This window comes from Rattus norvegicus, chromosome 1 (genome assembly GCF_021556685.1).
Source record: "Rattus norvegicus strain SHRSP/BbbUtx chromosome 1, alternate assembly SHRSP_T2T, whole genome shotgun sequence".
Lineage (NCBI taxonomy): Eukaryota > Metazoa > Chordata > Mammalia > Rodentia > Muridae > Rattus > Rattus norvegicus.
Genome location: NC_141534.1, coordinates 16,277,382 through 16,287,500, shown reverse-complemented (window position 1 = coordinate 16,287,500; position 10,119 = coordinate 16,277,382). Strand labels below are relative to the sequence as shown.

At 41.3% G+C, this 10,119-nt stretch overlaps 1 non-coding gene across 1 annotated transcript; it reads right to left on the bottom strand.

Annotated features, from left to right (window-relative positions):
* Positions 1-2,087: 2,087 nt before the first annotated feature.
* Positions 2,088-2,194, bottom strand: LOC120100154 (U6 spliceosomal RNA). Its single transcript, XR_015656658.1, has one exon. It is a non-coding gene; the product is annotated as a U6 spliceosomal RNA (small nuclear RNA).
* Positions 2,195-10,119: the final 7,925 nt, after the last annotated feature.

Genomic DNA, 10,119 nt, shown 5'->3' with positions numbered 1-10,119 from the left:
TCTCTCTCTCTCTCTCTCTCTCTCTTCCCTTCCTTTTTTTAAAAATTATTTATTGGTTTTATGAGTATGAGTGCACTGTCGCTGTCTTCAGACACACCAGAAGAGGGCATCAGATCCCATCACAGATGGTTGTGAGCCACCATGTGGTTACTGGGATTTGAACTCAGGTCCTCTGGAAGAGCAGTCAGTGCTCTTAACCGCTGAGCCATCTCTCCAGCCCCTCTTCCTTCCTTCCTTTCTTTCTCCTCTGAGACAGGGCTTCTCTGTTTCACAGTCCTAGCTGCCCTGAAACTCACTCTGTAGACCAGGCTGGTCTCCAACTCACAGAGATCCACCTGCAGTCAGCATTCAGTCTTGCTATGAACTAAAGTCATGTTTAAGTGTGTTAATCATTTAAGTACGGACAAGTAGTTCCCCAACCAGAATAGATAGCTCAGAGATTGTCCCATGCATGCAGGATTAAGAGACTTCTGACTAAGTTGGCAGACAATTAAATGGGGGAAATTAAATGAAAATGCTCTGAGCACATAATGCTGTCTACTGGGACTGCTGTGTCCTGGTTAGTTTGTACGTCACCTTGACACCAGCTAGTGTCATCCGAGAGAAGGGAACCTCAACTGAGATATGCCTTTATAAGGTCAGAGTGCAGGCAAAGCCGCAGAGCATTTTGTCTGTCTTAAACTTCATCTGAAATCATTTAGGATAGTAACCTATGTGATTACCTGCAGTTATGTATTTCATTGTAAATGTGTCAACTTTTCATAGGTTGTTGTTTAGATCTTCCTGGTGTGATATATATGTGTGTGTGTGTGTGTGTGTGTGTGTGTGTGTATTTTATCTTTATTAACTTGAGTATTTCTTATTTACATTTAGAGTGTTATTCCCCTTCCCAGTTTCCGGGCAAACATCCCCCTAACTCCTCCCACTCCCCTTCTTTATGGGTGTTCCCCTCCCCTCCCTCCCCCCATTGCCGCCCTCCCCCCAACAATCATGTTCACTGGGGGTTCAGTCTTGGCAGGACCAAGGGTTTCCCCTTCCACTGGTGCTCTTACTAGGATATTCATTGCTACCTATGAGGTCAGAGTCCAGGGTCAGTCCATGTATAGTCTTTAGGTAGTGGCTTAGTCCCTGGAAGCTCTGGTTGCTTGGCATTGTTGTACATATGGGGTCTCGAGCCCCTTCAAGCTCTTTCAGTCCTTTCTCTGATTCCTTCAACGGGGGTCCCATTCTCAGTTCAGTGGTTTGCTGCTGTCATTCACCTATGTATTTGCTGTATTCTTTCTGTGTCTCTCAGGAGAGATCTACATCCGGTTCCTGTCAGCCTGCACTTCTTTGCTTCATCCATCTTATCTAGTTTGGCGGCTGTATATGTATGGGCCACATGTGGGGCAGGCTCTGAATGGGCGTTCCTTCTGCCTCTGTTCTAAACTTTGCTCCCTATTCCCTCCCGAGGGTATTCTTGTTCCCCTTTTAAAGAAGGAGTGAAGCATTCGCATTTTGGTCATCCTTCTTGAGTTTCATGTGTTCTGTGCATCTAGGGTACTTCGAGCATTTGGGCTAATAGCCACTTATCAATGAGTGCATACCACGTGTGTTTTTCTGTAATTGGGTTACCTCACTCAGGATGATATTTTCCAGTTCCAACCATTTGCCTATGAATTTCATAAAGTCATTGTTTTTGATAGCTGAGTAATATTCCATTGTGTAGATGTAACACATTTTCTGTATGTATTTCTCTGTTGAAGGGCATCTGGGTTCTTTCCAGCTTCTGGCTATTATAAATAAGGCTGCGATGAACATAGTGGAGCATGTGTCTTTGTTATATGTTGGGGCATCTTTTGGGTATATGCCCAAGAGAGGTATAGCTGGATCCTCAGGCAGTTCAATGTCCAATTTTCTGAGGAACCTCCAGACTGATTTCCAGAATGGTTGTACCAGTCTGCAATCCCACCAACAATGGAGGAGTGTTCCTCTTTCTCCACATCCTCGCCAGCATCTGCTGTCACCTGAGTTTTTGATCTTAGCCATTCTCACTGGTGTGAGGTGGAATCTCAAGGTTGTTTTGATTTGCATTTCCCTTATGACTAAAAAAATATGGAAGCTTCACGAATTTGCCTGTCATCCTTGCTCAGGGGCCGAGCTAATCTTCTCTGTATCGTTCCAACTTTAGTATATGTGCTGCCGAATCGAGCACGTGGTTTATATTTTAAACTACACATATCCTCTTATTATGGACACTTAAAAGGAATTAATCAGCTTGGTGTGGTGGTTCATGCATATAACTTCAGAACTTGGGAGGTTGAGGCTAGCCTAGGCCACACAGTTCTAGACCATGTAGGGATACATATGCAGACACTAACGAACAAATACTAACGAACAAAAGAGGTATTAAAGCAGTTGACATGTCAGAGCTATATAATGTCAGTGCCCATAGGCGGCTCAGGTCTTCCCAGCATTTACAGGGGATTTTTGTTTGTTGGTTTTAACATTTACTGCAATTCTACTGACCATTCACAGAGGGGAGAGGCCTGTGAGGAAACCCTGAGACAAGGCCCAGGGCATGTGAGGAAACTTGCCTTCCTTCTCAAGTGGGCCAGAACCGAGGGCTTTGTGTATAAGACGAACAACAGCCCATAATACAGGAAGGGAGTCCTAACCTTAACCCTGCCTTCCTCTGTCCCAGAAACTGCTGTCGTTTAAGCCACAGCAGCCAAAGAGGCAAAGATAATTGGACAGTTTGACCTGCATCTGTCTGCTCATACATTACAGGTTGTGAGTTTAGTTGTTTGAAATGAATCCCATTGGCACTCTTGGGTAAATTGAGTGGACCCTCTCTGAGCATTGTGGCCCAGTTAGATCAAAATTAGGGGAGCAGAAGCCCTTACACTGGGCAGTGTCAGTGAGGATTGTATCTACTGGAAAGGGTTGCAAGCTGATTCTGGGAATGAGGATAAAAGGACCAGACTGCAACTGAAAATTGACTAAACCATCTTCCTAGTGACTCACTGCCACCACCTACTGGTGATGTAGGCACATAGCCATGCTGTTCGATTTTTTTTTTTTAATAAATCCTATTGCCATTCTCATAATTGGCAATTAATATTGACAGAAGCAATAACATTTATCATGTTAAAATATTATATCTGGTAGCTAACGTGCTACATTCTTTCTTATCTCATTTTTTAAGAATAGCAGTTAACTACCTAGAGTCCCATTCTGCTCCCTTAAATTCTGCTGTTTAACAAGGTTTTTCATATAAGATAAATTACAAGAAAAGAAGAGAAGCATTTCCACTTACCAGAAACTAATTATTGTAGTGTACAGCATAGGTGTTCTCTTTGGTGTTGTTTTTTTACTTGTTTTGAGATAAGTTCTTACTATGCAGCCCAGTACGGACTCAAACTCTAGATCCTCCTGTCCCAACCTCCCAAATGCTAGATTACAGACCTGTGTCATCCTCCCCAGTAGAAAAGAAAATCTTTTGGTTGTTGGCTTTAAGTGTGTGTGTGTGTGTGTGTGTGTGTGTGTGTGTGTGTGTGTGTGTGTGTGTGTGTGTTGAGGCCCAAAGTTGTTCAGACTGGCTTACAACTCACTGTGTGGGCCCAAGGATAATCTCAAAGTTTTGATTTTCCAGCCTCTACCATGCCCAGCTGGAAAAAATAAATATTTACACATTTATAGCAATATTAAGAAAATAAATACACACATTTATAGTGATATTAAGAAATAACAAAGGGGCTGGAGGGATGGCTCAGTGGTTAAGAGCACTGACTGCTCTTCCAGAGGTCCTGAGTTCAAATCCCAGCAACCACATGGTGGCTCACAACCATCTGTAATGGGATCTGATTCCTTATTCTGGTGTGTCTGAAGACAGCTACAGTGTACTAATACACATTAAATAAATCATATTTTTTAAAAAAGAAATAACAAAGATCTAACAATCTAAAGAAAATGTACGAGACCTCTAGACAGGAAACTAAAGGGCTGTGAGCTGTGGGAGGAAATTATAGAACATTTCAATAAACAAACTGAAAGGCTACTTCTGTGAACCAGAAATTACAGGATTATAAATGTGTCAATTCTTTTCAAGTTTGTGTCGAGATTCACTGTCAACAAATAGTGCGTTGTTATTGAAGCAGTAATACAGAAAGGGGCGGGGGAGGATTTTGTTGTCTATGAGCATTAACCTGGAGAGGTAAACTCAGTCAGATTAAGGTCATTTGGCAAAGCCACTGAATTGTAAGTTCTTAGAGAAATGCAAAAGTGTGAGAGACGCTTGATGTGTGTGTGACTGTGATTTGCACCCACATCCAACGACCTGTAACTACAGGGTAATCTTACGTGTATGGTCTTCACAAGCATCTGCACACACACACAAACACACACACACACACTCACACACACACACAATGTACTTATTCACAATGTATATATTCAGGCAAAACATGAAACATAAAATAGACAAATTAATATTAATAAAAAATCTTAAACAAGAAAGAAAACAAAATGGATTCCAAGTGCCAACCAATTGGCCTTACAGAACTGCTAAGAAGCATTAGTCAGGGTTTCTATTCCTGCACAAACATCATGACCAAGAAGCATGTTGGGGAGGAAAGGGTTTATTCAGCTTACACTTCCACATTGCTGTTCATCACCAAAGGAAGTCAGGACTGGAACTCACACAGGTCAGGAAGCAGGAGGCAGGAGCTGATGCAGAGGCCATAGAGGGTGCTGCTTACTGGCTTGCTTCCCCTGGCTTGCTCAGCTCGCTCTCTTATAGAACCCAGGACCACCAGCCCAGGGATGGCACCCTTCCCCATTAATCACTAGTTGAGAAAATACCTTACAGCTGTATCTCACGGAGGCATTTCCTCAAGGGAGGCTCCTTCCTCTGTGATAACTCCAACTTCTGTCAAGTTGACACACAAACCAGCCAGTGCATCACCCATGCTGGACCTGGCTTTTGGTGTTTGGAGATTGGTCAGTGACTATTATAAAACTGTTGTTCTATGAGTCCACCCAATAGCATGCATTTACTCTTTGAAAAATGTATGCTTTGGAGGTCTGTTGACAAATGCTTAGAATCCCAGTACTTAAGAGGCTAAGCAAAAGGATCATGGGCTTGAGTCTAGCCTGGCCTACAGAGCAAGTTCCAAGGAAACCCAGCTCTGTCTTATAATAAAACAATACAAAATTTAAAAGATAGAAAAGAGTGCATAGGACACATTCACACACACACACACACACACACACACACATACACACACACAGACCATACACACAGACATACACTTCACACACACACACACACACACACACACACACACACACACCACAGAGACACATATACTATATACATAGACATACTACACACATATGCCACACATAGACACACATACACATACACACACTATGCACATAGCCACGTATACACACACCACTCACACACACCACACATACACACCACACACACACAGACACACACACACACACCACAGAGACACATATACTATATACATAGACACACTACAGACACATGCCACATATAGACACACATACACACACTATGCACATAGCCACGTATACACACCACACACACACACACACCACACATACATACCACACATACACACACACACACACAGACACACACACACACATCACATCACATCACAAATACTTACACTCCACACACATACCATACACACCAGGTGTGTCGTCTTGAAAAGGTAGAGATTTGATTGCTTTTTGTCTCTGTAGAGAGCCTTTTGGGGCCACTTGCTTAGCCTCTAGACACATGGCAAGAATCTGACCTTATCAGGACAAAAGAAAGAAGCCCAGGGCAGGAATCTAGCTTTGGGCTTGGACTCAGGAAATGGGCCTTGATTAAGAACATTTACATTTGAGTTAATGCAAAACTCAGAGCGGGCACAGTGGAAGTCTATGTGGCAGTAATTTTGTCTTAGTCATCCTGATGAGCCCCTAGAAAGGTGTTTACAGGATTTTGTTTTTCACCTTGCTTGTTCCTCAATTCATAACTGATCTTATCATTGTGCATGTAATTAAAGTGGTATAAAAGCAGATTGGAAAATAAAGCACCTGCTTCAGCCTCGGAACTGGCTGGAGTCATGTTAAATGTTGTCTAATCGCCTTTTTTTTTCTTTTTAATCCTCACGCTTGCCCTGGAGAACCTGTTGACTGACTGAGTCGGCTTGGTCAAATCGCTCCACAACTTTGGGCTCCAGTAAGCGGGATACAGTGAAGGACATTGGGGGAATTGAAAGCGCATGGGGAGGAAAGTAAAGATTTGGGCCAGCGGTGAATAAACCTTGTAAACAGGGACACGGTAATGGTAAAGTGTTTTTGTGTATGCGTCCTTTTAGAGTTATGCTAAAATCTAAAGAAGCAAAGTCAATTCTCATAGATGCTTTTAGGCTTTGGACCCTGACTAGAGACAGTTTACAGCCTTGACACGAGAGAGAAAGGATTTGAGAAAAACAGTCCTCCCGGACTCTCCAGGAATGCTGGAGAAGAAAATGAGCTTAAGCTTTAGCTCTCCTAGGGACAGAAGGAAGGCGGGAGATGTCCTGCCTCCTTGGTGGCTCCTATTGGAGAAACTCTTATTTCTGGTTCTGGGTCCTTTCAGTAGAACATCTGGATCCCTTTGGTGGGACACTATCTAGTTTTCATCCTCTATGTCTATTTGTCTGTCCTTGCTGCACCACACTGACTATGTCTGTCAGTTTATGTCTGCGGTTTTTGTTTCTCGTTGGTTGAATGTTTTGTGTTTCGTGTTCAAAAGAAAAATGTAGCACCCGATTGGCCCTCTGCTTGGGAGGCCCCACTCGTGAAACATGGAGACAGAGAGTGATGTAATAAGCAAGAGGTTTAATGATCCAGTGCACTGGGGTGGCCCTGTGGACAGAGGTGACCCCGAAGGACAAAAGCACACATTTTTTATACACTTGTGGAGGACAGCCTTGACCCTTACGTTCATCAATGGTGAGATATTTTTGGCACGCAGATGGGGGACTGCTAAGGGTGGTTTCCAGTTTTGTTGAATATAGGCTTTTATAGTAGGATTTGATGATTTTTTTTAATTTCTTCAGATTCTGTTGTCATGTGTCCCTTTTCATTTCTGATTTTTTTTTTTTTAATTTGGATACACTTTCTGTAACCTCTGGTTAGTCTGGCTAAGGGTTTATGTATCTTGTTGGTTTTCTCAAAGAACCAGCTCCTGGTTTTGTTGATTCTTTGTATAGTTCTTTTCATTTCTACTTGGTTGATTTCAGCTCTGAGTTTGATTATTTCCTGCCTTCTACTCCTCTTGGGTTTATTTATTTCTTTTTGTTCTAGAGCTTTTAGGTGTGCTGTCAAGCTGCTAACATATGCTCTTTCCTGTTTCTTTCTGCAGGCACTCAGCGCTATGAGTTTTCCTCTTTGCACAGCTTTCATTGTGTCACATAAGTTTGGGAATGTTGTATCTTCATTTTCATTAAATTCTAAGAAGTCTTTAATTTCTTTCTTTATTTCTTCCTTGACCAGGTTATCATTGAGTAGAGCATTGTTCAACTTCCGTGTATATGTGGGTTTTCTGTCATTATTGTTGTTATTGAAGACCAGTCTTAGTGTGTGGTGATCTGATAGGACACATGGGATTATTTCTATGTCCTGTATCTGTTGAGGCCTCTTTTGTGACCAATTATAAGGTCAATTTTGGATAAGGTTCCATGAAGTGCTGAGAAGAAGGTATATCCTTTTGTCTTAGGATAGAATGTTCTATAAATATCTGTTAAATCCATTTGGTTCATAACTTCTGTTAGTTTCTCTATGTCTCTGTTTAATTTCTGTTCCATGATCTGTCCATTGATAGAGTGGGGTGTTGAAATCTCCTACTATTATTGTGTGAGGTGCAATGTGTGCTTTGAGCTTTAGTAAGTTTTCTTTTATGTAAGTAGGTGCCCTTGCATTTGGAGCATAGATATTTAGTATTGAGAGTTCATCTTGCTGGATTTTTCCTTTGATGAATATGAAGTGTCCTTCCTTATCTTTTTTAATGACTTTTGGTTGAAAGTCAATTTTACTTGATACTAGAATGGCAACTCCAGCTTGTTTCTTCTGGCCATTTGCTTGGAAAGTTGTTTTCCAGCCTTTCACTCTGAGGTAGTGTCTGTCTTTGTCTCTGAGGTGTGTTTCCTGCATGCAGCAAAATGCTGGGTCCTCTTTACGTATCCATTCTGTTAGTCTATGTCTTTTTATTGGGGAATATGATTTTTATTGGGAATGTTGAGAGATATTAAGGAATAGTGATCATCGCTTCCTGTTTTTTTCGTTGTTAGAGGTGGAATTATGTTTGTGTGTCTCTCTTTTGGTTTCATTGCAAGAAAATTATATTTGTAGTTTCTCTCCTTGTGTTGCAGTTTTCCATCTATTATCCTTTGTAGCGCTGGATTTGTAGGAAGATATTGCGTAAATTTGTTTTTGTCATGGAATATTTTGGTTTCTCCGTCTATGTTAATTGAAAGTTTTGCTGGATACAGTAACTTGGGCTGGCATTTGTGTTCTCTTGGGGGTCTGTATGACATCTGTCCGGGATCTTCTGGCTTTCATAGTCTCTGGTGAGAAGTTTGGTGTAATTCTTTTTTTTTTTTTAAGATTTATTTATTCATTTATTATATATAAGTACACTATAGCTGTCTTCAGATACGCCAGAAGAGGGCATCGGATCTCTTTATTCATTTATTATATATAAGTACACTATAGCTGTCTTCAGATACGCCAGAAGAGGGCATCGGATCTCTTTACAGATGGTTATGAGCCACCATGTGGTTGCTGGGAATTGAACTCAGGACCTCTGGAAGAGCAGTCGGTGCTCTTAACTGCTGAACCATCTCTCCAGCCCAATATTTATTTATTTTACGTATATGAGTACACTGTAGCTGTCTTCAGACACACCAGAAGAGGGCATCAGATCTTATTACAGATGGTTGTGAGCTACCATGTGGTTGCTGGGATTTGAACTCAGGACCTCTGGAAGAACAGTCACTGCTCTTAACCACTGAGCCATCTCTCCAGCCCTGGTGTAATTCTTAAAGGTCTGCCTTTATATGTCACTTGACCTTTTTCCCTTTACTGCTTTTAATATTCTTTCTTTGTTTTGTGCATTTGGTGTTTTAACTATTATGTGATAGGAGGAATTTCTCTTCTGGTCCTATCTATTTGGAGTTATGTAGGCTTCTTGTATGTTTATGGGCATCTCTTTCTTTAGGTTAGGGAAGTTTTCTTCTATAATTTTGTTGAAGATATTTACTGGTCCTTTAAGTTGGGAGTCTTCACTTTCTTCTATACCTATTATCCTTAGGTTTGATCTTCTCATCATATCCTGGATTTCCTGTATAATTTGGGCTAGGAGCTTTTTGCATTTTACATTATCTTTGACAGTTGTGTCGATGTTTTCTATGGTATCTTCTGCCCCTGAGATTCTCTCTTCTATCTCTTGTATTCTGTTGGTGATGCTTGTATCTATGGCTCCTTGTCTTTTCCTTTGGTTTTCTATACCCAGGATTGTCTCCCTTTGTGCTTTTTTTTTTTTTTTTTTTTTTTGGTTCTTTTTTTCGGAGCTGGGGACCGAACCCAGGGCCTTGCGCTTCCTAGGCAAGCGCTCTACCACTGAGCTAAATCCCCAACCCTTCCCTTTGTGCTTTCTTTATTGTTTCTATTTCCATTTTCAATTCCTTCACCTGTTTGGTTGTGTTTTCCTGTAATTCTTTCAGGGATTTTTGTGTTTCCTCTCTAAGGGCTTCTACTTGTTTACTTATGTTTTGCTGCATTTCTGTAAGGGAGTTCTTATGTCTTTCTTAAAGTTCTCCATCATTATAAAAAAAAATGTGATTTTAAGTCTAAATCTTGCTTTTCTGGTGTGTTTGGATGTTGGGAGTGATGCCCTTGGAGCCCTCCATTGTTGATGTTATTATTATGGTTAGAGTTAAGTTAAGCCTACTCCCTGAACACACGAATACTGTGTCCTTGGCCTGCGTAAATGTTTCACACTTCCCCCCTCCCTCTGTTACGTTATGTTATGGTATAAATTCAGCCTTGGGGAAAAATAAAATTGTCGCC